Source organism: Camellia sinensis, chromosome 6 (assembly GCF_055761805.1).
Source record: "Camellia sinensis isolate YWXY chromosome 6, ASM5576180v1, whole genome shotgun sequence".
Taxonomy (NCBI): domain Eukaryota; kingdom Viridiplantae; phylum Streptophyta; class Magnoliopsida; order Ericales; family Theaceae; genus Camellia; species Camellia sinensis.
Window position 1 is genome coordinate 127424721 of NC_138966.1, and position 27582 is coordinate 127452302.

Consider the following 27582-nt stretch of genomic DNA (forward strand, 5'->3'; position numbering starts at 1 on the left):
ATATTCCACGAGATTTTTCTCAATTGACTCAAGGTCTTGATTCAATTATTTGATTTCTTCTATAAAATCGGCTTCATTATTTTTTATGCTTTGAAAGAATTTTATTAATAATGTTGAAGCATATTCTCTTACTTGGATAATAATTGTATCAATAGTTGTTACCAAATTAAATTTTGGTTGAGTCATGGACTCATTGTCTAATAATAATTTTATAATACCAATTTAATCCAACATATAGGAAGGTGCTACCAAATTAAACCCTAAATCACCTTCCTCTTGTCAAAAGCCACCCCATAAATGTCAAACATCCATGGAAGCATTCATTTTTGTTATTGAAGATATTTGCAGTAAAGCATGTAAGAAAATTGGAGGTACCACCTCCATTAAAGCAAAGGAAGTGTCCCGCAAACATTTTGGATATGTTTAGATTATGAATTTGAAAAGAAAAATATATTTAACTTATGATGTGACTTGTGTCTAGTTTGTAATCGGATTAGACCGTACTATTGTACTTCATCCTTACAAAAAAATCACGTTGATCGAATATCGATAGCCACTTGTTCAGATCACATTTTTGTCAACATTCAATAGGATTTAAAAAAAAAATTGTTAACAGAAATGTGATCTAATCAAGTAACAATTGATATCTGATTAATGTGATTTTTTACAAGAATTAAGTACTCAATGAACCCTACACATTGAACGGTTTGAATAATTGATATGGGCTCTATTGTGGGCCCACAGAGGACCAACAGTATGGTCCAATCCAATCCAATCCAAAACCAAACTGGAGACAAACCTTACCCTTAACATATATTTTATTCACGTTTCTCTTACCTTTTCATTTTTCTTTCCAAATCCTTACCCAAATTTACAATTCAAAAGACAACCTTAGCTCCGCAAACAATTGACACATCCATGACTTTAGTAACTACTAACTTCATGTTGAAGAGGATAAATAGGCAATTTCACCCTCAATCAACATCAACGGCTTCTTAAGCTTTTTGAATTTGGCTTCATAAAAGCATCTTCAATCTTGCTCCCCTAAATTGTATTAATACTATAATTTATGATGATAAACATAAACACAAACGATCAACTGCTTCATAAGCTTTTCAATTTAAATTTTAGAAGAGCATCTTCATTGTTGCTCTCATAATTGTATTAATACTATAATTTAACACGATGAATACAAAAAATCAACTTTAACGATATATTATTCTAGAAATATTTGGGATCCCTTTTTTGGGAGTTTCATGACCCCCCAATTTAATCTTGGCCCTTGATGTGTGTGTGAAGTCTACTCATGTATGTGTGGCCCCACATTATGAGTGGTTAGACTGAGAGCGGGGGTTGTAGAAGTCATGCATGTGTGGGGGTTTCTATCACATATTATTCATTGTGCTAAATTTATCAAGATGCTCTACATCATACCAAATTTTACATGAGGGAAACAAAATACCAAGCTTTAATGTGATCAAAAAAATACCAAAGATTCTCCATCTCCGATTCCCTTTCTCCCACAATCCTAATATAGTCTCAACAATATCACGTGAAAATGTCAAGGCACATAAATCTCAAGTATGATCTGATAGTTGAGAGTGAATTGAAACAGGAAGACAGAAATTTAATAATAGAACATCCCATGCCATAAAAAATTAATGCACAATCCTAAACAATGATCCCAATCCCCCAAGGTAAATCCCCCAAGCACCACACCTTGGGGGCATTGGGCACTGCCCAGGACTCAGGCAGCAATAATACCTAATGTGTATCTTTCGTTGGGGGTATCCTAGAAAAAATTGTCATGTCTTCCTGCAATTTCCTATAAGAAAGACTCAATCTGTCATAATCAAGATTAAACGAGGATATTTATGCTCCTGGTCCTCTTTATATGGAAATTCTTTCCCAATATTATTCAAGCTGTACATGAAGAAATCATCATGAGAACCATGATTCATAGAACATGAAGCGAAGCAAAGCAACACACAAAGCAAAGACATGTTCAGAGACAAATATCAGAAGTGCACTATCATTTTGTCCTGTTTAAATGACCACTATGCATAATATTTAAATGAGACCTAATCTACGAAAACAACCAGACAATAACTGTCACTGGCGGATTCCAGATGGTGCATGAAGCCTCTCAAACTTTCTACAAGCCAAACATGTTATTATCTGTGTGAAAAATAAAATAACTGCAATCCTTTGGATCAGTAACGTGACCTGAGGCTTCTCTGTTGCAAATAGATAGTGATGGACGGAGCTGTTTCAAGAGAAAAGACATGAGTAAGCAAAAATGATAACATTTACTCGGGGGAATACCCATAATTTATTTGAGGTCACACGTAAACTTTTTAAAGACTGGAGTGAAAATATAATTCCATAGTTTCTTTTCTTTTCTTTTTTTTGTTTTGTTTTTTAGTGCAAAATTTTGAAATATATATCTCTTTGCACTGTGGGTCAACTAAGCAATTTTATATCCTCTCTATCCATATATACTACTCTATGTTACATGGGACTTGGAATCAGATATCAAGTGTGGGTGCATATATAGAGATCAGTCCTATCAAATCTCAAATTTAAGGGTATGCAGACTCAGGAAAAAAAGACTATATTTTCATATTTTAAATTTATTATATGAGATAAAATCGAGTTATATGTAATACATACAATGTCGAAAATGCATTTTACTAATTTTATAGTCATTATATACAACAATATATATATATAATTACAGGGTTAAATACAAATATAATAGAAATGTCCAATGGAAAGTATTGTACACATCCCACACCCTTGACCAAGTGTCAAGTATCCAACACGGATATTTGATTTATTTTGAAGAGTCCATGTAACATAGGTATTGCCCTGCCAAAGAGAAGAAAGTAAAAAGAGGTGGGACTTGTGAGTGAACTATGTATATATAATAAAAGGATTACAACAAATATTCCAAGACTAATATGATGAACAGAAAGCCTGCCAAAGATTCTTTAATGACAATTCCCAAGACACAACATACAGAGAAATTTTGAAAACCTGTTAGCCAGCAACATATGGTGAGAACAAATTTCTATGACACAGCAATTGTGGTGTTTGAATCTTACAAATTCTTTAACAACAAAATTAACCATTACCTCCATTATCTTCAACACTTTATAGTTCATGCGAGCTATTAAACCCATCAACCAAAATTGTATGGAGATGATGAGCCTGAGGAAGATGGAAGTGGCCTCCTAACATATGGATGATCCAAGAGATCAGCAGCAGTGGGACGATCATTAGGGTTAACTTGTAGGCATCTAAGGATGAAATCCCGTGCATCGCTAGAAAGAGAATCAGGAACAGGTGGTGGCACACCCCTTCCAATCTGGAACAATGCCTGGATCTGCTTAATCACAGAGTAAACATATTAAAATAACAAATAAAAATCGCTGTAATGTTGCGATTTCCTGGAATAACTAATGGAGTATGATATAATATACCAAACCAATATAGCTGTCATGTGACCACAATGATTTTGGTCAAGTAAACATTGGTTATGTGAGGAAAGAACAGCTAGAAACAGCAGATGTAAAAAAGCACACTAATAAATTCTCAATGAATAATCCATTGAGCAAGTCAATTAACCACATAGCATCTAATTCCTCATCCCCTGCTCTCATATGTTATCATTAGTGGATCACAAAGTATACAGGGAGTATTTTTGGCCTTCACAATAAAAATAAAAATAATAATAAAAAAAATAAAATGTCTACAAGAAACAAACTTTGTGTCATTTCCATCCAAACCAACTCAAAACATTAGCATAATACTGAAATTTTAATGTTTCCACCGAAACACACTGACACACTACAAAACATATAAAAATATAAGTTGTTTTGGATGCCTATTAGGAACATCAAACAATATTGATTTCCTAAGAAGCAGACATGGAGAAGTGACACAACAACAAAATTTTCAACCAAAAAAAAAACACACAACACATGGGGAACACACATTGTGCACTATGCCAAAGGTAGGTGTGTACTCAATCTTTCTCTCCCAAACACACATTAATGTGTATTAATTAGTCGTTGTTTTTATATATATTTATCATATGACATATATATGAATATATCATTTAAAGATAATTTTATTTTTATTTTAAAAATGCAACATAGCAGTTTCTATAAATCTTCATAGTCTTCTTTTATCATTGTATCCTAAGCTAAGTAGCACAGACATACACATAACACAAGGACAAGTCAACACAGTAATATTCAAAAAATACAGGACACGATATGCCTAGGACACATTAAAATTTTATATTTCTATAAATTAATTATGTCAAAATAATTTATTCAAAGGTAATGAAAAAAATAACGTAATAGATAATACTAATTAAAATTAAAAAAAAAAAAGTCATATATTCTAACTTCAGGACTTAAACATCAAGGTATTATTCACGTAACAATTTGCATATAATGTAAAATAATTGTAAAACATTGAAATACACATGATATATTCATCATATAAATGTTTCAAAATAAATTTAGAGTGCACAAGTTGCATTTTGAAGAATGCATAAAATTGTTATTATGAAGAGATTTATCACATAGATCATGTTCAAAAGGTTCACAAAGTGTCTACAAATTATTTGTATGCCCGCTATTATAAATTTAAAACTTTAATAAGACACATTGAAGAAGTGCCGTACACTCTTTTAGGAGTGTCTATAAAGTGTCAATGTCCAACGTGATAACGCTCCCTCTATACAAAGTGTCCATGCTTCTTAGAACATACTAAAGCAGTTGTACTTCAAAATGATAGGGTGTTTGGTTCCACTTTCCAGATTATCAACTTATTTTCTTTTTCAACTTAAAAAGCTCAAAAAACTAACTTTTTAAAGTTGGCTTTAGATACGTTTTTTAATGTAGTTTTTTTTTTTAAATTTTTAATTTTTTTTTTTTTATCTATTATTAAAGATAAAATCACCCTATTTAAATGTTACCAAACAGAGCCTTTATCTTCTTCTTTTTCCCCAAAATACAAAAAAGACAAAGAAAAAAAAGTAGTTATTGTTTATAAAGTACTGGTTTATATTCACACTGTTCATATCCACCAAACTGTATCACAAAGATTAGATATAATCAAGTAAAAGAAGCTGAGTTCTGTTGAAAGTACCAGATCTCACCAAGTGAACATCGCAAACTACTAAACATGAATCCGACATAGAACCACAAGAATAAATCAGGTCATATAAATTTTCAGTTAATGAATGAAACATCAAAATTCAGAGGAACCTAGTTCAGGCTAGCTTCTTTTAAGAATTTAGTCCATGCAGAATGACCTAGAAGCCTTCAGTTCTAGTCAGGCAAAGAATAATACAAACCAAAATGAAATGAAATGTGGCATAACAAAAAAATCTACTCTAATACACAATATCAAAGTTGTGCAGATTTCTCCATAAAGCAAAGGCATGGAAGAGCTTTTTAGAAGAAATTATAACAAATGTGTTACGTACAGATTCTAAATAAGCATATGGAATCTAACGGGTCAACATCTCTAAGACAGTGCACCCAAGTGTCACGCCCCGAGAATTTCTGTGACACGAGGAGCAACATTTGAAGTGGCCAAATGCGCTGGAAGGTTCCGGAAGGTGTGAGAACGGGCTAGAGTATGCTGGAAGACTCTAGAACGTGGTGGAAGGGTCTGGAGTGGCCTGGAAGATTCCGGAATGTGGAAGAACCTTGGAGTGTCCAGAGGAGTCTGGATGGGTCTGGAACATCCTAGAATATCCTGGAGAAGCCTACCATGTACTACACTAGTATAGAGAGTTGTAGAATGTAGTAGGAAGGGTAATTGTTCTAGATGAGAGTTTGTAGCCCTTGAATCAAAATGATCCTAGCCATCCATGGAGGAGGGGGATGGCTATATAAGGGTGAGGGGTCTCATTTGCTAGGCACCTAGAGACCTGGAGATCCAAGAGAGCTCTAAGAGTGAAGCACTTGTGAGTGTGAGTGTGAGTGTGAGTGTGAGAGCCTTGTAAGCTTTGTACACGACTATACTTGTAAAGTTAACTTGTATAGTGAAGGCATTCTTCCACCTAAACTTTGTGTGTGTTAGTGTGGTTGAGTGGGTAAGGCTGACTTAGGTGCAACCAAGAGGGTTGAAAAGCATCTAAGGCCGCACGGTTGGCTTGCGAAGTCTAAGGCCGTGACACAAGGCTCCATATATCTGCTGGAAGCCCGTACCCTTGGTCGTTCCGTTTAACAACCTGCAAAGGTAAAAACTTCAATATTCAGAAAGGATTTTTCGTCTGTCTGTTTGCCTCTCAGTCTACATATGCATATATTATAGTTTAAATCTGTATATAAGTAGATACACACATAAATATATATCTAATATCTACACATGCATATTACCATTTTCCATTTCTGTTCTAGATGGTTTGTTAAAATAATGATCATACCTTACTTTCACTTCGTATGTCATCAAAGTTACCATGGTAACCACTATATAATATAAATCAATAAACATACTTTATTTTATCTCTTTTCACGCTGCAACTTATTATTAGTACCTATTACGTCCCACACAACATTCTATTCAATTTATAGACTTCGCTCAGCATTAATTTCCACTCTGCCTCAACAAATAATTTAAAACCACAAACTTCGTATTTCTTTATAAGTAAAATAATAGTTATAACTACAAACTTCCCATTAATTATGCATATACTAATCTCATTTTTCACCCTTAGAGCCTGAGACCAGAATAGTAATTATATCCTACATAAAATCTATTATATCTTCCCTTCTCTCTAATCTTATACAGAACAAGGACCTGATATGAATTCTATATTGGTATCACAATCAATAGTGCATTGAGCCATTGACCTAGTTGAGTAAACACAGCTTACACACTCCTATAAGCTAATATTTAGAACCATTTTTCAATGTGATGATGCAGCTGTTAATCATCAATCCAACTGGGACCCATGTTTAACATGTATGCATGAACCCCCTAATCTAATCTAATCTAATGAGGAAAAGAAGGGGTGGCAGTTTAAGGCAAACCTCAGGTGCCATCCAATGTGGACTGCAAGATTTGATATCATTTAATTCAGTCGCCTGCACAAGGGTATCAACCAAAAGCATTAGCAAGGAGAAGCAAATGGAAGTAAACAACATCAGGAACTATAAGAAAGAAGATGATATCGCAATCCAAAATGGGGAAGGGAGCACCTTTGCCAATCCAAAATCTGCGAGTTTAACAGATCCATTAGCATGCACCAATATATTAGCACATTTTATGTCCCTGGAAGACAAGAAAGGAAAAGATAAGACTTTGGGAACCTATCTTTATATCCATGAGTTCATAGGCATATAGAGAAATTGAAAAATGGAGATGAAAAAAAGTTTGTCTAAAATCTGTAAGATTGGTAACATGATAAAAATACATAAATTAAAAATTAAAAAAAGGCAAACAATTAAACAAATTAGCGAGCTTTAAGGAGGAATGCTGGAAATTTGTGTTAATGTATATAATATGATAGTGGTGTTGGTGGTAGATAGTGGCATGTATAGAATATGATAGTGGTGTTGGTGGTAGATAGTGGCATGTATAGAATATGATAGTGGTGTTGGTGGTAGATAGTGGCATGTATATAATATGATAGTGGTGTAGGTGGTAGATAGTGGCATGTATATAATATGATAGTGGTAGATAGTGGTAATATATAATATGTAAGTGGCATATAATGGGTTATAATGATGTTTGTAATATCTCCTATATAAGGAGTGTCATTTGGTCTTGTAAGATAAGAAGTTTTGAATATAACAGAAATATATTCCTTCTTCCTCATATTTTCGGAGTTTTTCTTCCTCATATTTTCTAAGTTGGTATCAGAGCAACAAAAAACACAGCAGCCCTAAAACCGTCCTAGCCATGTCGGAAGTCACGTCTGAAACCACTTCAACCCCTGCCGCTGCCATTCCGATGAAAACGTCCAACTCTCACTCTGTCCAAATCACCACCATCCGCCTAAATGGTGATAATTTTCTCCGCTGGTCACAATCTGTCCGGATGTATATCCGTGGGCAAGGAAAGATCGGTTACATCACTGGTGACAAGAAGGCTCCTGCTGTTAATGATCCGCTATTCGACAATTGGGACGCTGAAAACTCCATGGTTATGACATGGTTGGTCAATTCTATGGAGGAGGATATAAGCTCTAATTACATGTGCTATACTACTGCACAAGAATTGTGGGATAATGTTAGTCAGATGTATTCTGACCTAGGAAATCAATCTCAAGTTTTCGAATTAACTTTGAAGTTGGGAGAGATTCGTCAAGGAGATGATTCCGTCACCAAATATTTCAATTCATTGAAAAGGTTGTGGCAGGATCTTGACATCTTCAACACATACGAATGGAAATCGGTTGACGACTGCAACCACCACAAGAAAACTGTGGAAGACAGCCGTATTTACAAGTTTCTTGCCGGCCTCAACATCGAGTTCGATGAAGTGCGAGGAAGAATTATTGGCAGACCTCCTCTCCCATCCATTGGCGAAGTATTTGCCGAAGTCAGAAGGGAAGAGAGCCGAAGGAGCGTCATGCTTAAGAAAAAAGGTACTGGTGAATCAATTGAAATTTCTGCTTTAATTAGCGATGCTGCGGCCAACAAGGCTGCAAATTACCAGCGCAGGTTTGAAGATAAGCCACGGGTCTGGTGTGATTTTTGCAACAAGCCTCGCCATACACGCGAAACGTGTTGGAAGATCCATGGCAAACCTGTCAACTGGAAAAGCAGTAAACAAGGAGAGAAGAATCGTGGCTTTCCTACCGCTAATGAAGCCGATTCAGGTCCCTTCAACAAAGAGCAGATTGATCAACTCTTAAAGCTGATAAAATCCAACTCCTCAGCCGGTACTCCTAGTGTTTTGTTGGCACAAACAGGTAGAAATCCTAAAGCCTTCTCTTGCCTAAACTTCTCTCCGTGGATCATAGATTCCGGTGCCTCCGATCACATGACTAGTTTTTCCCATTTATTTAGTACCTATTTCCCTTGTTCTGGTCATGACAAAATCAGAATAGCCGATGGTAGTTTTTCACCTATTGCAGGAAAAGGATTTATTAAACTAACTGAGAAAATTAATCTCAATGCTGTTCTTCACGTCCCCAACTTAGCCTGTAACCTTTTGTCTGTCAGTAAACTATCTAAGGATTCTAATTGTCGTGTTACATTTTTTGAATCCCATTGTGAATTTCAGGACCAGGACTCGGGGATGATGATTGGGCGTGCTAGGATGCTTGAAGGTCTTTACTACTTTGATGAAGTACCTGTTAGTAATAAAAAAGCTCAGAGCTTTCATAGTACTAGTTCAATCTTTATTCGAGAAAAAATAATGCTATGGCACTATAGGCTAGGACATCCTAGTTTTCTTTATCTGAAACATTTATTTCCAGAATTATTTAAAGGGATTGATTGTTCTTCTTTTCATTGTGAAAGTTGCATTTTTGCAAAATTTCATCGCTCTACTTATTTGCCAAAACCTTACCAGGCTTCCAAACCTTTTTATTTGATTCATAGTGATGTTTGGGGCCCTTCTAAAATCACTACTCTTTCTGGTAAAAGATGGTTTGTTACATTTATTGATGACCATACCCGCTTATGTTGGATTTATTTGATGAATAAAAAATCTGACGTGAAAAATTTATTCACAAATTTTTACAATATGATTGAAAACCAATTTCAAACCAAAATTGGTATTTTACATTCTGATAATGGAACAGAATATTTCAATGAGCAGTTGGGTGAGTTTTTGGAAAAAAATGGGATTTTTCATCAATCTACATGTCGGGATACCCCTCAACAAAATGGCATTGCAGAACGAAAAAATAAACATCTCCTTGAAGTAGCACGTGCTATAATGTTTTACATGCATGTTCCTAAATATCTATGGGGTGAAGCAATTTTAACAGCCTCTTATTTGATAAACAGGATGCCTACAAAGGTGTTAACATACAAAACACCTTTTGATTGTCTCAAAACTTTTTTTCCTGACACGAGGTTGTTTTCTGATTTACCCGCCAAAGTTTTTGGATGTACTGCCTATGTTCATGTTCCCAGTCAATTTCGTTCAAAACTTGAACCCCGTGCTATAAAATGTGTTTTTTTGGGTTATTCCTCAAACAAAAAGGGGTATAAGTGTTTCGATCCTCAAACCAAGAAATTTCATGTGAGTATGGATGTGTCATTTGTGGAAACAAAATCCTATTTCCCCAACACTTCTCTTCAGGGGGAGACAAGTGGGGTAGAAGATCGTTTTTGGGATATTTCTATCCCGCTCCCCAATGTCATTTATCCTACACAAAAACCACATCTGTCTGATAATAATCACTTAGGAGAACCAAGTTCTATGGTGCCTAGTCAAGAAGATTCTTGTTTAGGGGGAGAAGTACTACAAAATGATCTAAATCCTGAGCTTCAGGTTTATACTAGGAAGCGATTTCATCTGAGGAATAATGACCCGAATGTCCATCCTAATAACCCGAATGTCCACCCGAGTTCTGGCATCGAAATTTTAGGTAATCCTATTCCTTCTATTTCCGACCTTGATGTTCCTATAGCAATTAGGAAAGGTGTCCGAAATTGCATTAAACATCCTATTGCAAATTACCTCTCCTATCAAAGACTGTCTAAAAACCATAGAGCTTTCACATCTAGGATTTCACACTTGTTTGTTCCAAGGAATATACAGGAAGCATTGGATGATCCGAATTGGAAATTAGCAGTCATGGAGGAGATGAATGCTTTAAGGAGAAGTGGTACTTGGGAGATAGTTGATCTACCCAAAGACAAGAAAATAGTTGGGTGTAAATGGGTGTTTACGATAAAATGTAACGCAGATGGAAGCGTTGAGAGATACAAGGCGAGACTGGTGGCTAAAGGCTTCACTCAAACTTATGGGATCGACTATCAGGAGACGTTTGCTCCTGTTGCTAAAATAAATTCCATCAGAGTACTGTTATCTCTTGCAGTAAATTCAGATTGGCCTCTACATCAACTTGACATTAAAAATGCATTTCTCAATGGTGATCTTGAAGAGGAGGTGTTCATGAGCCTACCGCCGGGATTTGAGCAGAGACTTGGAAGCGACAGAGTATGCAGATTGAACAAGTCATTATACGGACTCAAACAATCACCAAGAGCGTGGTTTGAACGCTTTGGGAAGGCAGTTATCAGTTGTGGCTTCTCGCAGAGTCAAGCAGATCACACAATATTTTATAAACATTCAAAAAACAGTAAAATTGCAATTTTGATTGTTTATGTTGATGACATCATTTTAACTGGTAATGATGAAGCAGAGTTAGCAGCCCTCAAAGAGAAACTCGCAAAAGAATTTCACATTAAGGATCTGGGAGCCCTCAAGTATTTCCTCGGAATGGAATTTGCAAGATCCAAGGAAGGTATATTCGTTAATCAGAGAAAATATGTTCTTGATCTCCTTGGAGAAACAGGTATGCTTGGTTGTAAGATGGTGGAGACTCCGATCGAGCCTAACTTGAAGTTACAAGCTGCTAAGGCTGAAGAAGTCAAAGAGAGGGAACAATATCAGCGACTTGTAGGGAAATTGATTTACTTGTCTCATACGCGGCCTGATATTGCCTTTGCAGTCAGCATGGTAAGTCAGTTCATGCACTCACCAGGGGCAGAGCACTTTGAGGCCGTTTATAAGATCTTAAGATATTTGAAAGGAACTCCAGGGAGAGGCTTACTGTTCAAGAAACATGGACATCTTCAAGTTGAAGTATACACAGATGCAGACTGGGCAGGAAGTGTTACAGACAGGAGATCAACATCCGGATACTGCTCCTTTGTAGGTGGGAACCTAGTTACATGGCGGAGTAAAAAACAGAATGTGGTAGCTAGAAGTAGTGCAGAAGCAGAGTTCAGAGCTGTTGCCCATGGAATCTGTGAAGTAATGTGGATTAAACGAATTCTTGAAGAATTAAAGCTTTCTCACCCGACACCTATGAAGGTCTATTGTGACAACAAAGCAGCTATATCTATAGCTCATAATCCAGTTCTACATGATCGCACAAAACATATAGAAGTGGATAAACATTTCATCAAGGAGAAAATCAATGCTGGCATAATCTGTATGACCTACCTTCCAACAGGTGAACAAATAGCTGATGTGCTAACGAAGGGACTACACAAGAAGCAATTTGATAAGCTGACTAGCAAGCTGGCTATGGAAGATATCTTCAAACCAGCTTGAGGGGGAGTGCTGGAAATTTGTGTTAATGTATATAATATGATAGTGGTGTTGGTGGTAGATAGTGGCATGTATAGAATATGATAGTGGTGTTGGTGGTAGATAGTGGCATGTATAGAATATGATAGTGGTGTTGGTGGTAGATAGTGGCATGTATATAATATGATAGTGGTGTAGGTGGTAGATAGTGGCATGTATATAATATGATAGTGGTAGATAGTGGTAATATATAATATGTAAGTGGCATATAATGGGTTATAATGATGTTTGTAATATCTCCTATATAAGGAGTGTCATTTGGTCTTGTAAGATAAGAAGTTTTGAATATAACAGAAATATATTCCTTCTTCCTCATATTTTCGGAGTTTTTCTTCCTCATATTTTCTAAGTAGGAAAGAAGTAGATATGACTAGACTATTACAATAAAGGTACATGTTTCATACCTTGACCAGCTGCATTGAACTCTGTTTAAACTTAATATTTGGACCACAATCTCACTAACATTTTTTCCCAACTTAATCTAGTGATTTAGAAAGTTCATTATCCTTACATCGTTTGCTGGGAAAAAGCACGAAGACAATCAAATTCAAACTACAGATTTTGAGACAAACATAGACATGCATGGCAGGTCAAGAAACCAACAATTTAGGCATGCCAGGTTTAGTTGTATCACCTGTGAACCACATTTCGCTCATGAAGATACTTCAAACCATGCAAAATCTGCCTTGTGTACGAGGAGACTATAGAATCTTGAAGATTATACTTCTGATAGAGACTTAAAAGGGAACCTTTGGTTACCAGCTCGACAAAGATATACAGATTTGATTCATCCTGCAAAGGCCATTTTTGTAGAAAATAAAATTTAGATGTTATTATCCATTAGTTGCAAGAGAAAGACATATATGTATTTGCTATCCAAGATTTGCTAGGTGTAATATTTGAAAACAAAGATCTACAGCAAGCGTAACTACTACCAAACAAGTACCATAATTAATCAGAAAATTGATGTGTAGGAGGCCTTAAATCTTACAAATCAAAATAAGGCATCAAAAAATGGACTTGGCTAGGTTGTTCGCAAACTCAATGTATCATCTAGTTTGTATATGAGAAACCCATGATCTGTGTGAGAATATATTGTGCATATTCTATATTTGGCATGATTGTGGTTGTACATAATCTAGGCGTGATTGTATTTTCTTTTTTTGGTGTAGGAGTTAGGACTATATAATCTAGGGTCTTGTTGTAATCAAAGATACAGTTGAATATACAATATTCTTCAAAAACTTACATGGTATCAGAGCCGCATTCGAAACCCTAGTCCTCATCTGACTTTGAATCATCAATCTCTGGTTCGTGGCCATTAGACGACCTCCCTCTAAAATCGCAACCGTGGTCACGACCCTTCTCTCTCTCCAGAGTCACGATCGTACTTGCCTTCTCTTTCCCGACTCACGTTCGTCATTGCTACTGAAATCGCAGCATGATCAGCCTCAGCATCCTCTAATTTTGTCACTGTTCTACACTCGTAAGAGGTGTCTCTCTCTGGTTTTGGAATCGTGACACCTCTTTGGCTCTGGTTGTGCTTCGCAACTTCTTCTGGTCTTCTCTGCTTGGTTCTCCGACTGGTTCTCTCTCTATTTCTATATGTTCGTGACTTTGACTCTCTTAGTACTGGTATTTGGTTAAAAACTCTAATTTACAATTGGCCCACTTGTTATTTATTATTATACTTCAACCTGTTAATCTTTAGTTTATTACAATGACAGACACTAAAATCCAAGCCATCAAGTGCAAACTTATTGGTGACAATTATGTCTATTGGGCTAGTGTTATGAAGAATTTTCTTCTTGGTTAGAAAAAATGAGATTATGTATCTAGTTCTGTTCCTCATCCATCGAACCCGAAAAATGAAGATTATTTGACTTCCTGTGACACTTAGGATTGTGACAATGCCCAAGTTCTAACCTTGTTTCATAACTCTGTGGATGACCGAATTGGGGTGATCATGTCCAAATATAGTACTGCAAAAGACATGTGGGAGTATTTACAGGATGTTTATCAGAATTTTGTCAAACGGTATGAATTAGAAATAGCTATTTAGGGTGCTCGCCAGCGAGATAAATCTATTTAGGACTTCTATATTGAGATGACAGGCCTCTAAGATTAGTTGGCTCTCATGGAATCGTCTCACCTTAAGAGTCTCAATGCTTATGTTGAGTTTCGGGAGCATGGCCGTTTAGTACAGTTCTTAACAGCTCTCTCTCTTCAACATGAGGCTATCCGTGGTGGCATCCTTCATCGGTCTCATCTTCCTTCTGTAGATGTTATTGTTCGTGAGTTGCTCTCCGAGGAAACCCATCTCAAGACGGCCAATCAGACCGTGTCCCCTACGGTTTTCTTAGCACCTATGGAGCCACCCCTACTGGCAACTCCTTCTCAGCTTCAATCTTCTGCCAAGCCAAAAAAGGGCCCTTAACATCAGATGAGTGTTTTTTTTCCATCAGAAGAGTCATTGGAAGTACAACTGTCCCAAGAAGGGACGTTCATCTTCTCAGCAGTCTCAGTCCCGAGCTCCTACTCAGAGTCCATTCCAGTCTCCCGCTGCTTATACTGCATTCACTCTGGCCCTAGGTCTTGATTTGCCTTCCCTGAGTACTCAACTTGCTTAACTTCAACAGATCTTGTCCACCTCTCAGTTATCTTCATCTACCTCTGCTCTCACCTCTCTTCATTCAGGTTTGCTTGGATCCTCTTCAAGTATTTCTTCTTTTATCTGGCTTTTTGATTCTGGTGCCTCTCATCATATGACTCCTCACCTTTCCTTACTCCAAAACTGTATCCATCCCCCTTCTCCTATTACTATTAATACTGCTAATGGATCTGGTATGTCTGTCTTATCTATTAAGTTTATTTTGACCCTCTGCCATGTTTGCTATTGTTATTCCCTCTGTTCTTTATGTTCCTCAACTATCTGTCAGCTTGATTTCTATCAGTTAGCTTGATTCTTCTGGTTTTGATGTTATCTTTTCTTTTTCTGCTTTTTGTGTGCAGGATCGAGTATCCAAGAAGCAGATTGGGACCGACCGTAAAGTTAGAGATCTCTATGTGATGGAAAGCTCGCATCTTCCTCTTTCTATCTCTCTCGTTGCACTTTCATCATTTCAGTTAGATTCTCAATCGAGTCGGTTTTATTTATGACATTCTCGCCTTGGTCATTAGTCTGTCGACCGCTTATGGTCTTTAGCTCAATCAAGATTGTTGGGTAAAGTTTCTCCTGGTCAAATTAATGAATGTCAAGGGTGTAAACTTGCTAAAATGGCAGCTTTACCTTTTAATAAAAGTTCCTCTATTTCTATTTTCCTTTTTTCTCTTGTCCATATTGATGTCTGGGGACCCTTTCCCGTTTTCACTAAAAAGGGTTCTGCACATTATGTGTCATTTGTTGATGATTGTACCCGCTATACTTGGGTTTATTTTATGGCTCATAAATCTGACTTTTACCCGATCTACTGTACCTTTCAGTCTATGATCACTATACAGTTTGGGGCTACAATTAAAATGCTACAGTCTGACTTGGGTGAGGAATACTTTAAAATTGAATTCTATGAGTATTTGGCCAATTTGGGTACCCTTCATCAAACTTTCTGTACTAATACATCTGCCCAAAATGGTCGTGCTGAGCATAAACATCGTCATCTCCTCAAGACAGCTCGATCTCTTGTTCTCGCTGCCTCTATTCCGGCACCATTCTGGGGTGAGGCCATTCTTACTGCTGCTTTTTTACTCAACCGCATGCCGACTCCCCTCCTCTCTGGACGATCTCCTTATGGGATTCTACATTCCCAACCTCCTAATTATTCCCTCTTGCGTGTTTTTGGGTCTGCTTGTTTTGTCCTTCTTCCTAGTAAAGATAGGTCCAAACTAAGTGCCCGGTCTGTCCTATGTACTTTTTGGGTTACAGTATTACTCAAAAAGGCTACCGCTGTTACGACCCTGTCTCTCATCATTTTTATGTCTCTCGTCATGTTGCCTTTCTCGAACGTCTGTCTTACTTCCAGCTTCCCTCTCTCACTGCTCTAGTTTCAAAAGAGGATTTGGTTCATATTAACCCATTTCCTTCTGAGGTCCCGTTTGATAAGTACATCTTCACTGTTCAACCTAAGCTTGTTCCATCTTTTGCACCTTCCATCCCTCCTGTTGAGTACCTCTCCACTGACCCCCCTGAGGCTATTCCTATTTCACCTCTGGCTTCTTCTCCTCCTTCGGCTTCTTCTCCACCTTCATTGTTGGTCTATTCTTGTCACAATGCTCCTCCTCTGCCAGTTGTCTCTACCACGGCTGCTCGTTCTTCTGCTTCTAAAGACTCTAATCCTGTTGGACACTAATATCCTACTCGCGTACGTCGTCCTCCAAACAGGTTGGGTTGGTCTAATACATGTTTTTCTGCTTCCTATCGTACTTTTTTGTCTATTATTCATTCATTTTCAGAACCTTAGTCTTACAAAGAGGCCTATCAGGATCCCAATTGGGTTTGAGCTATGGAGGCTGAGTTGTTTGCCTTGCAGAAAACTAGTACTTGGGAGTTGGTTCCTTTGCCTGCTAGTAAGAATCTGGTTGGTTGCAAATGGGTCTACAAACTCAAAACTCATTTCGATGGTTCTCTTGAGCGCTATAAGGCTCGTTTGGTTGCCAAGTGTTTTTCACAGAAGTGTGGTATTGATTATGAGGAGACCTTTGCCCCTATTGCCAAAATGACTACTATCTGTACTTTGATATCTGTCGCTGACTCGTTGTTGTTCGCCATTGACCTCTTTATCAGATAAATGTTAAGAATGCTTTTCTTAATGGTCATCTTGCTGAAGAGGTTTACATGCGTCCTCCCCCTAGCTTTCACCATTCCTTTGGACAGGTTTGCCGTCTTCAGCATGCTCTGTATGGTCTGAAGCAATCCCCTCGTGCTTAGTATAATCGCTTTTAAACTGCTGTTACTGAGCTTGGGTTTCATCCTTCTGCTTCCAACGCTACTTTGTTTCTGAGATGTATCTCGACTGATTTTGTTGCTCTCTTACTCTATATGGGTGATATGATCATCACTGGCACTAGCTCTGACTCCTCTGCTATCTCTGAGGTCAAGCAGTATCTCTTCCGCACCTTCGAAATGAAGGATCTGGGTCCATTGCGATATTTTCTTAGTATTGAGGTTGCTTCTTCTCCAAAGGGCTATTTTCTATCTTGGGCTAAGTATGTTAATGAGGTCATTCACCGTGCTAGTCTTATTGATACTAGAGTTTCTAATACACCTATTGAACTTAATGTGAAGCTTAACTCTACTGATGGTGTTTCTCTGGATAATAACACTTTATATTGCGAGCTTGTGGGTTGTTTAGTTTATCTGACTGTCACTCGCCCTGATCTTTCACATGTTGTTCATGTGATTAGTCAGTTCATTTCTGCTCCTCGCTCTACCCATTAGGCTACTTTGGTTCGCATTCTTTGCTATCTCAGGGGTACCATCTTTTAGAACTTACTGTTGTCCTCTACTTCCTCTTTGGACTTGGTGGCCTATGCTGATTCTGATTGAGCTAGTAATGTTACTGATCACAAGTCTACGTCTGGTTTCAGTACTTTTCTTGGTGATTCCTTGATCTCTTGGAAAAGCAAGAAACAATCAGTTGTTGCTCGCTCTGCTGTCGAAGCTGAGTATCGTACGATGGCTCATGCCACTGTTGAGATTGTTTGACTTCGTTGTCTCCTGTCTGATTTTGGTGTCCCTTAGTCTTCTCGAACCCCTCTCTATTGTGACAACCGCAATGCTATTCAGATTACCTACAATACTGTCTTCCATGAATGGACGAAACACATTGACATTGACTTTGTTCGACAACATCTATAGTCTAGCTCTATCTCGTTGCCTTTTGTCTCTTCAGCTTTGCAACTTGCAGACTTCTTCACCAAGACTCACACTACCACTCGGTTTCAGTTTCTTCTTAGCAAACTTTCAGTGTTCTTTGCTAAAACACCTTGAATTTGAGGGGGGGTGTGAGAATATATTGTGCATATTCTATAATTGGCATGATTGTGGTTATACATATTCTAAGCGTGATTATGTATAGGCGTGATTGAGGCGTGATTGTATTTACCTTTTTTGGTTTAAAAGTTAGGACTATATAATCTAGGATCTTGTTGTAATCAAAGATACAATTGAATATACAATATTCTTTAGAAACTTACACTGCGAACACTGGCATGAGATTACAATTGAATATACAAGATTCTTCATAAACCTACACTGCGAACACTAGCATGAGTGCCATGGACTAACATAATCAAAAGGGTGTTTAACTTTAACACATTAACTCCATAGTGACTAGAAACAGGTTCACCGCTATATGTTTTTTAATAAAAAAGAGGAAATTCTATTTATGCAGAGAAAAAGAAGATAAGGAATTCTTCTAGCCCCAGGAAACTAAAAATACGGCATAGTAGTGCCCCAAAAGACAACCCAAGGGAGCACGCAAATCTTGGATATTTTGGAAAGAATATGAAGCTATGGGTAAATTTGTCCTTTTACCTTATATTTTCAATTTTGAATTAATTTTTGGATAAAAGACAATTTTAATCCCTAAAGTATGCATTTTTTTCATTTTAGTCCATTAAGCTTCAATTTTGTCATTTTAGTCCTCAAAGTTATCAATTTGAGTCAATTTGGGCCTAAGTCTAACATCCGCCTACATTGATAACAAAAATATGTATAAAAAACAATTTTGGTCCCTAAAGTATGTGTTTCTTGTCATTTTAGTCCCTCAAGTTTTTAATTTTGTCATTTTAGTCCTCAAAGTTGTCAATTTGAACCAATTTGGTCCTAACTCAAATCAACAACTTTGAGGACCAAAATGCTAAAATTTAAAACTTGAGGAGCTAAAATGACAAGAAACACATATTTTAGGGACCAAAACTATCTTTCACTTAATTATAAGATATTTTTCCCATTATCAATGCAAACGGATGTTAGAAATATGATCAAATTGATTCAAATTGACAACTTTGAGGACCAAAATGACAAAATTGAAACTTGAGGAACTAAAATGACAAATAATGCATACTTTAAGGACTAAAACTGTCTTTTATCCTTAATTTTTTCTCATGTCAACTTTAATTTTTGGAGCGTGTAACACAAATTCTGTCGATTTGGACGAAATTATTGACAACGGGAGGTAATTGCAAAACAACTAAAATCTTGAGGGGTAATTGGCTATATTAAAATGACAGCGGTGAAATGCTCAGGTACTAAACCATATGGGGGTAAAATGGATTTTGCCCTTAACTATTTTTGTTAACCAAAATACCTGCTCTTTATCTTAGCATTTCCAAGCCTTAATAGATATACAACATGGCCCTATGTATACTATGATTGTTACATGGAGGGCAACGGAAGGGAAGAACAAATTTTCTTGGTCACATTTCGAAGTTTTGACAATTCATCTCCGATTCCATGAATCTCAAAGGAGATGGAGAAACACCATAAACTAGACTCGACCTCATATATGTCATGGCCAACTGCCCCAGTTAAGTTTAAGAAGAGACAACACGCCATATATATTTGTGAAATCGTTTTACTAAATAGTGAATCGTGAATTGCAAGATTCATTTTATTTATTATGATATCTAATTATATATATATATATATATATATAAATACACAGTGTTTAAAATAAAGTAAATTATCAATATGTCTACATTATATATATGTATATACACATAAAATCATGTATATCGGTATCACTAATTAATCTCTTCTATATATCTTCATAGTTTGGCGAAAACGATGTCATTCCATATATTATGTAAACAAAAATATAAATAGAACTGAATCGCAGTGAATCGTAAATTGAATCATACGATTCACTCAATTTTCTAATTCAACAACACGATTCGAATTGTTTTTGTTAAAACTCGTATCGAATCATATGAATCGAATCGTGAATAAAACAATTCTAACAACCACATAGGTTAGAAAAATCTAAGAGAGCATCAACCACAAGACAACATGAAAAGTAAGAGCACCTTATCTGTGCCATAATATCGAACTATGTTCTCATGCTCAAAGTGACTAAGAAGAGCAATCTCCTGAACAAAACATAATAAAACAAAACACAGGGGATGAGAAGAGTCTCCACAGAAATCATTTATCAAAAACCTGTAGTAGATAAATTAAGGGAAAGCACATTGACAACATCCACTAACATAAAGCTTAGATTTTTCTCACCTGTTCAAGTTGGGAAATACTTTGCCTTCCCTGGTCTCCTTGTCAAGCAAAGAAACTTCCTTCACAGCCATAAAGAAACCTCCACTGCAAGATGACACATAATAAATCATAAGTTTAACGGGTATACACAAGTCTAGTTAAAAACATTGATGTTTATGAAGGTACAAAGAGAACTTAGGAATTAGCATTAATCAGAAAACATGGTGATGTAGCACCAGAGGGCAGTGAAGTAGAAAAACAACAAAAGAAAAGAGGGAAAAAGGGGTCACAAACCCAAATCAAATATCTTAATCTCAATTAATCAATTATCAATATCCATTGTCAAGTCTGCTAAAGCATCAAATAAAGGCCATATATATTGGCAAACCAAACTAATCCTAGACAAACTCAACTTCCTAACTAAAAGCTCCTAAATAAATAAAATTTCTAGATAAATAAATTCCTAATCTTATCCTTATCTAATTCATAAGTTCCTATCATTTCTCCCATGGTGTAACAAAATTCTTCTTCAGAGGGTTGTAATTGCTTAGAGTCATGCATGAAGTGGAACGGCTGGCTTTATGAGCAGAGCAGAAACAACAGTTGTGGCTTTGAGGGTACTCACCGCAGCGAAGATCTTGTGTGGCATAATTGTTGTCAAATCGCAAATCGAATAGTTAATCGTAAGACTCATTTTATTTAATATGATATATATAATTCTATATATTTGTATACATATAAAAATACATACAATGTTTAAAATAAAATAAATTATCAATATGACCAAATTATATATATGTATATACATATAAAATCACGTATAGCAATATAACTAATTATTTTCTCCTATATATCTTCATGTTTTGGTGAAAACAATGTTATTCCATGCATTATATAAACAAAAATAAAAATAAAACTGAATCGCAATGAATCGTGTGAATCGTAATAAATTGTAGTGAATCACAATGAATCGTAGTAAATCGTACAATTCACTCAATTTCCGATTCAACAACATGATTTGAATCGTTTTTGTTGAAACTCGGGTGGAATCGTATGAATTGACTAGTGAATGAATCATACGATTCTAACAACCATGGGGATAAGGATACATCCAGACTAGCGAACTTCATTGGGCTTTGTTCCATGGTACAATTGCGAAGATTATGAGGCGATGGTGGACTTAATTTTTTTTTCTCTCTGCTGGACTTGCTTCTTTTTTTTCTTCTTTAATGCTGGTTAGCTAAGATCTGGATTCAGTTCAACGGATTGGTCACAGGTTGGGCTGTGAAGGTCTAATAGATTCATTTCCAAAGTCACTTATCATTTCTCTAATGTTTTTGAAATGTTTCCATTTTCAAGCTAATTGAAACAACATAGCAAAATGAAATTTTCATCCTTGCCCTAATCCACATAAGGTGGCTTGCTTGAGCAACAAAACTTTAAAATTCATAAAAACTGTCTCCTTGCCCCATATACTAGGTCACTTGATGTCGAACAATATGGTGTTTAATATCTCAAATTCTCTCACAACCATCAGTGTCCCCTTTCCCACATACTAGGAAGGTAATATGAAGCCTACCATAATAAAATAAATAAATTCATTTTGCATCCAAGGGAATTCAAGCTGATGGCAGCTTGAGATATTCCAGTTACAATAGAAGAGAACAAGAAGTTCCCTCTTCTTTGGCATATTAATTAGGTCTAAGCCTGATAAGAGGGCATCAAGTTTTACAAATACAAGAAAAATGATATTGAAACCATCGCTTGATTATAGAAACACACTACTCAAATAAGAAACAACCAAAATCAACCCTTTGTTAGAAATGTGTTGCCATTCTCATTAAGTGGTATACATACAAATAAATGGACTCCAACTCTCTGATATGATAGACATTCTCTGTGAAAATTTTCTTGTACAGAATTTAGAAGGAAAGCCTCCAACGAGAAAGAAATCCATGCAAAGTCCAAATTCACATGCATATTCAATTAAAAGTGATAACCATGAATACTGAATAATGGGTTGCAATTTCGCAACTCACGCAATGCATGTGCAACTAGAGGTGTGCGCGGTGCGGGTCGGTGCGGTTTGAGAGAAAAATAGAAACTGTATAGCGGGTAGCGGATTGATAAAAGTGTCACTAGAATTTTCCATTTTCCTTATCAAAAACCGGTGGTTTGGTTGGCAAATAATGGCGGATTTGCCTTGGCGGTTCGGGCGGATTGGCGGTTTATAAAAAAATATAATTCAAATTACAAAACTTAAATCAAAGAGTAAAAAAAAGGCGAGAGATACCGTGATGTTAAGCATCTTGCGAAGCTTTCTTCTAATGCAGCAAGTGTAGCAACAACATGATAATATCAACGACTATGCCATCAGTTCATTACAAGCGTTTGTGGAAGTTACAATGATCAAATACAATATATAAAATTAATTTCATTCCAGGTTTACAATATATTGAAAATATTTACTGTTGAAAAGTATTTAGATTGAAAAGTGAGCTAATGCAAGTTTGCAACATAGCCAAAAAAAAAAAAAAGATTAAAAAGTGAATTGGAATCCAACTTTATTTTGGATTACTGACATCTTAAATTCCCCTCGAGCAGTAATGTAATACTATATTCTAAGGTATAGAACAACAAGCAAACTTAAGTAAAAAAGAATTTTTAGAATCTTATAAAACATGATTTAATAGCGGTGCGGGTCGGTACGATTTGAAAGAAAAATAGAAACCGGCGGATTGATAAAAGTGTCACTAGAATTTGTTATTTTTCTTACCAAAAACCGGCAGTTCGATTGGCAAATAATAACAAATTTACCTTGGCAGTGCGGCTCGATGCGATTTTGGCAGTTTCAGCGGTATTATGCACACCCCTATGTGCAACACATATAATGTCTAATAAATGCAAAAGAAAGGAACTCTTTTATATCCACACACCTGTCAGTAAATTTATCCTAAATTTTCAAATTTTCATTGCCTCTAAATTCACTTAAAAATCAAATTTGTCAAAACCCAGAAACAAATTCACATCCAAATTCAAAGTCTCTCACTCAACAGTTAACACATTAATCTCAAAATGCTAAAATTACTAATAAGGAAAATAATGTGAATATCACTTACTCAGCAATGCCTTCGTACACGGATCCAAACGACCCACGGCCCAGAAGCTGACCCTTTACCCAGTCCCCAGTGGGACTAAATCTATCATTTAGCGAAACTATCTCTTCTCCATCATCGTCAGAAGAACTGTACTCTCTTGCAGAAGACAAATCAATATTAAAATCCGGAGCAAAAGACTTCAAAATATCCCAAGTTGAGCACGAATTGTCCATACTTGGCAACGAAATTGACGACGGCGGAGCAAGCACAGGTGGGCGAACACCCTCAATTCCGCCTCCGCAACTCCGAGAAGTCTTAGCAGTAATCGGATTATCCATAACTTCACAAACCCTGACACTGTCTCCAAATTTATCTGACAATTCACAAACAGCGAAGTGTTCGAAGTGATTTTCTGTGGAAGCTGTAAATTTGTGAGAAAATTTCGAGAATATGACTAGATCCAGAGGACGAGAAGGGGGACCCAGTTGGAGACGAAATAATGGAGGAGAGAGGGAGAGAGAGTCGCGTAAGACTGACAGAAGACTTGGAAAACGCCGTCGGAGGAGAGAGAAACGTTGGGAATACAAGAAAAATCTAATGGAAGTGTGAGGTTACATTTTGAACTTAATTTTATTTTTTAAATTTTTTTAATTTTCTGCCGTACAATTAAAACTTAGGTCTCGTTTGTGTACCTTTTTTTTGGTCAAAAAGTTATTAAATTAGTTAAAAAGTCAACAATTCATACCAAAAGGTTAAAAATTCTCTTTTCTCTCTACTTTTTACACATTTTTTCATAAAAAGTCAAAAAGTCATCCCAAACATACTAGTTTTTTTTAGCTCATATTTTAGCCAAAAAGTTACTAAATTAGTCTGTTCCCAAACGATGCCTTAGTTAAAGTTTTAAAATTAGAAGAATATCAAGTGTGTTTGGTTTGTGTTTGTAGAGTAGTTTTTGAGATAAAAAAATATAAAAATTTGTTTGGTTTGTCTTTTTTTAAATATTCTCTCCAAAATAATTTTGTTTTTTTAGAGTAATTTTGAGATAAAAAGTACAAAAATTTGTTTGGTTTGTTTTTTTTCAAATATTCTCTCCAAAATAACTTTGGTTTTTTTTTTAAGAGTAGTTTTTGAGATAAAAAAAAGTATAAAAATTTGTTTGATTTGCCTTTTTGTAGAGTAATTTTTGAGATAAAAAATACAAAAATTTGTTTGATTTGTCTTTTTTACAAACATGTTTCAAAAGTAATTCTGAAAATTAGATAACCAAACATATTTCTGAGAATTTTTTTGAAAAAATCTATTTAATTTGATTACTCTTAAAAAAAAGTGTCTATAGAATATATTTTCAAAAAATTTCTTCCAAAATCAAACTAAGGTCAAGTTTGGCATGACCTAAATAATACAAAAAGTTAAAAAATCACTATCCTATTTAAGTCACATCATCTTATTTAAATTACATCACCTCTCTAACACATCACATCAAACTCAACCCAAACCCAACCCATATAAGCCAATAAGTAAAAAAGTGCACTTTTTTAGAACATCCCAAACCAACCCTAAACAAAGCCGCTTGTTATTCTACAATACAATTGCTGGGAAAATTACTATTACCAAGTAAAAATACAGACATAGGTAAGTGGTGAAGTCATCAATGGGTACGATAGCCACACCTGTAACGTAGAGTCTGGGTCGGAGGCTCCTTATTAGGACTGCAAATGAACCGAGCTGTTCATGAACAAGCTCGAACTCGGCTCGTTAAGGCTCGTTCGAACTCGACTTAATTAATAAACGAGCCAAACTCGAGCTTACTATTGCTCGACTCGAATAGGCTCGCCAGCTCAAAAATATAAATATTAATTTATATTTTTATATTTTAAATATATATATATAATATAATATATATATTATAATAAAATATTTTTAATTATATTATATATTATATATAATATAATATATATATATATATTATACATATCAAAAATTTTGAACTTTTTATTTTTTATTTTTATAATATTTTATGTTTTATATATTTATATATATATTATATTGTATGTTTAATATATTTTATGTTCAATATATTTATATATTATATTGTCCTTAGAATTTGGCTGCCACTAACGTTGCCAACAGCTCCATTTATAAGCAGCGAACCTTAGCATGCTTCTTCCTTTGAGCGATGTGGGACTTTTGGTGCACTTGACAAAACGACGCCGTTTGATAAGTAATGTTTCAAACAATTGGGAGTCTCACATCGTTTACTTATGTATTTCAAAGACAAACAAATCTCTATTTAAGTGTAGTAGCTGCTAGCCTTTGTGGTTTCACTTGGCTAACGAGCCATAACGAGCCGAGCCCGAGTTACATAAATTTTAGGCGAGCCGAGCTCGAGCTCACATATTTAGGCTCGTTTCGAGCTCGAGCCGAGCTTGAACACCTCTGTAATAAATCGAGCCGAGCTCGAACATAGTGAAACTCGGCTCGGCTCGATTACAGCCCTAACTCTTTATCCAACTTCGTCCAATTTTTGCCGCTTGCTCTCTCGACTCAATTCTTGTGTAACTCTCTCTCACTCTCCCTCAAACTCGTAAATTTATACTTCGTTAAACTCGCAAACTTCGTCAAACTCGTAAATTTAGAGATTGTTTGGAATGAATTATATAAATGTATTTTTTAATTTTTTTATTAAAAAATAGAGAAAAAATATATATATTTGGAATAATTTTTTAATTTTTTACCAAAAATATGTATTAAAATATTTTATTAACTAACAAAATTACCAAAGTATCCTTCTAAGCACTGGCGCACACTGTGCTGCTGCACTGCTTTTTTCTTCTTCTTTTTTTCAATTTTTGTGCATGTCAGCAAGGGTGTTTTGGTCTTTTTGCCCTCCGTATATGTTGACTTTTTGACTAAATAATTGATTAGTGAATAGAGTTAACTTTTTTGTTTTTTTAGTAATTTTTTAATTTTTTGTCTATTTTAGAGGATCTTAGGCCTCGTTTGGGAACAGGCTAATTTAGTAACTTTTCGGCTATTTGGCTAAAAAGGTAGGTAAAAAAAACTTGTATGTTTGGGATGACTTTTTGGCTAATTACGAAAAGATGTGCAAAAAGTAGAGAGAAAAGAGAATCTTTGACTTTTTGGTATGGGTTGTTAGCTTTTTGGCTAATTTAGTAACTTTTTGGCTAATTGGCTAAAATAGCCTCTTGCCAAACGAGGCCTTAGACTTCGTATAAAAAATTGAGTTGATTTTTTAACTGTTTTAGCTTCGGTTAAAAATTTTATTTAGGTTTCCTTTGAAAACATATTATTTTAGTAATTTTTTAACTTTTTATAAAAAAATGTGTAGAAAAATAAAAAAAGTGATATAACAACTTATAATTATTTTTTAGTTTTTTGGCTAAAATAGTTACTCCCCAAACAAAACCTTAGTTTGATTTTTTTATTTTTTTTGTGAGAGAAAAATAAAATGATTATAATTTGAATGTGACATTTTAGGATGGTTTGGAATGTTCTAGTGTACTTTTTGACTTTTTATAAAAAAAATGTGTAGAAAAGTAGAGAAAGTGGGTAGAAAAGTAGAGATGAGATGTTGATTGATGTGACTCAAATAAGTGTATGTATGTAAAAAAATACACTTTTTTAGTGCATGCCAAACAAACATTTTGTTTTATTGACTTTTTAACCTATTTTATCTTTGTGACTAATTTAGCCAAAAAATAAAAAAAGCTCACATCTCAACCGACTCCATAATCTCCACTCCCGACCTTACCACATCCGCAACATGGTAAAAACTTTAACAATAATATTAAAATTTAATAATTAAAACTAAAAATGCTATTTATAATTTTAAAAAAAAATATCTATATAATATGACAAGAGGGTTTTTGAAAAGGAAAATGTTTGAGGGCCACAATTTTTGTGGCCACAATGGCTCAAAACTACCAAAATGACGTCGTTTTGGGT

At 35.6% G+C, this 27582-nt stretch overlaps 1 pseudogene across 1 annotated transcript; it reads right to left on the reverse strand.

Moving 5' to 3' along the window:
* Positions 1-1844: 1844 nt before the first annotated feature.
* LOC114305726 (mitogen-activated protein kinase kinase kinase 1-like) lies at positions 1845-24197 on the reverse strand (annotated as a pseudogene). The gene is made up of 8 exons (XR_014333035.1): positions 23638-24197; positions 20540-20623; positions 20338-20400; positions 12947-13104; positions 7230-7302; positions 7062-7115; positions 3138-6259; positions 1845-2266 (listed from the first exon to the last, which is right to left on the reverse strand). The product of XR_014333035.1 is annotated as a mitogen-activated protein kinase kinase kinase 1-like (transcript).
* Between the last annotated feature and the right edge of the window lie 3385 nt (positions 24198-27582).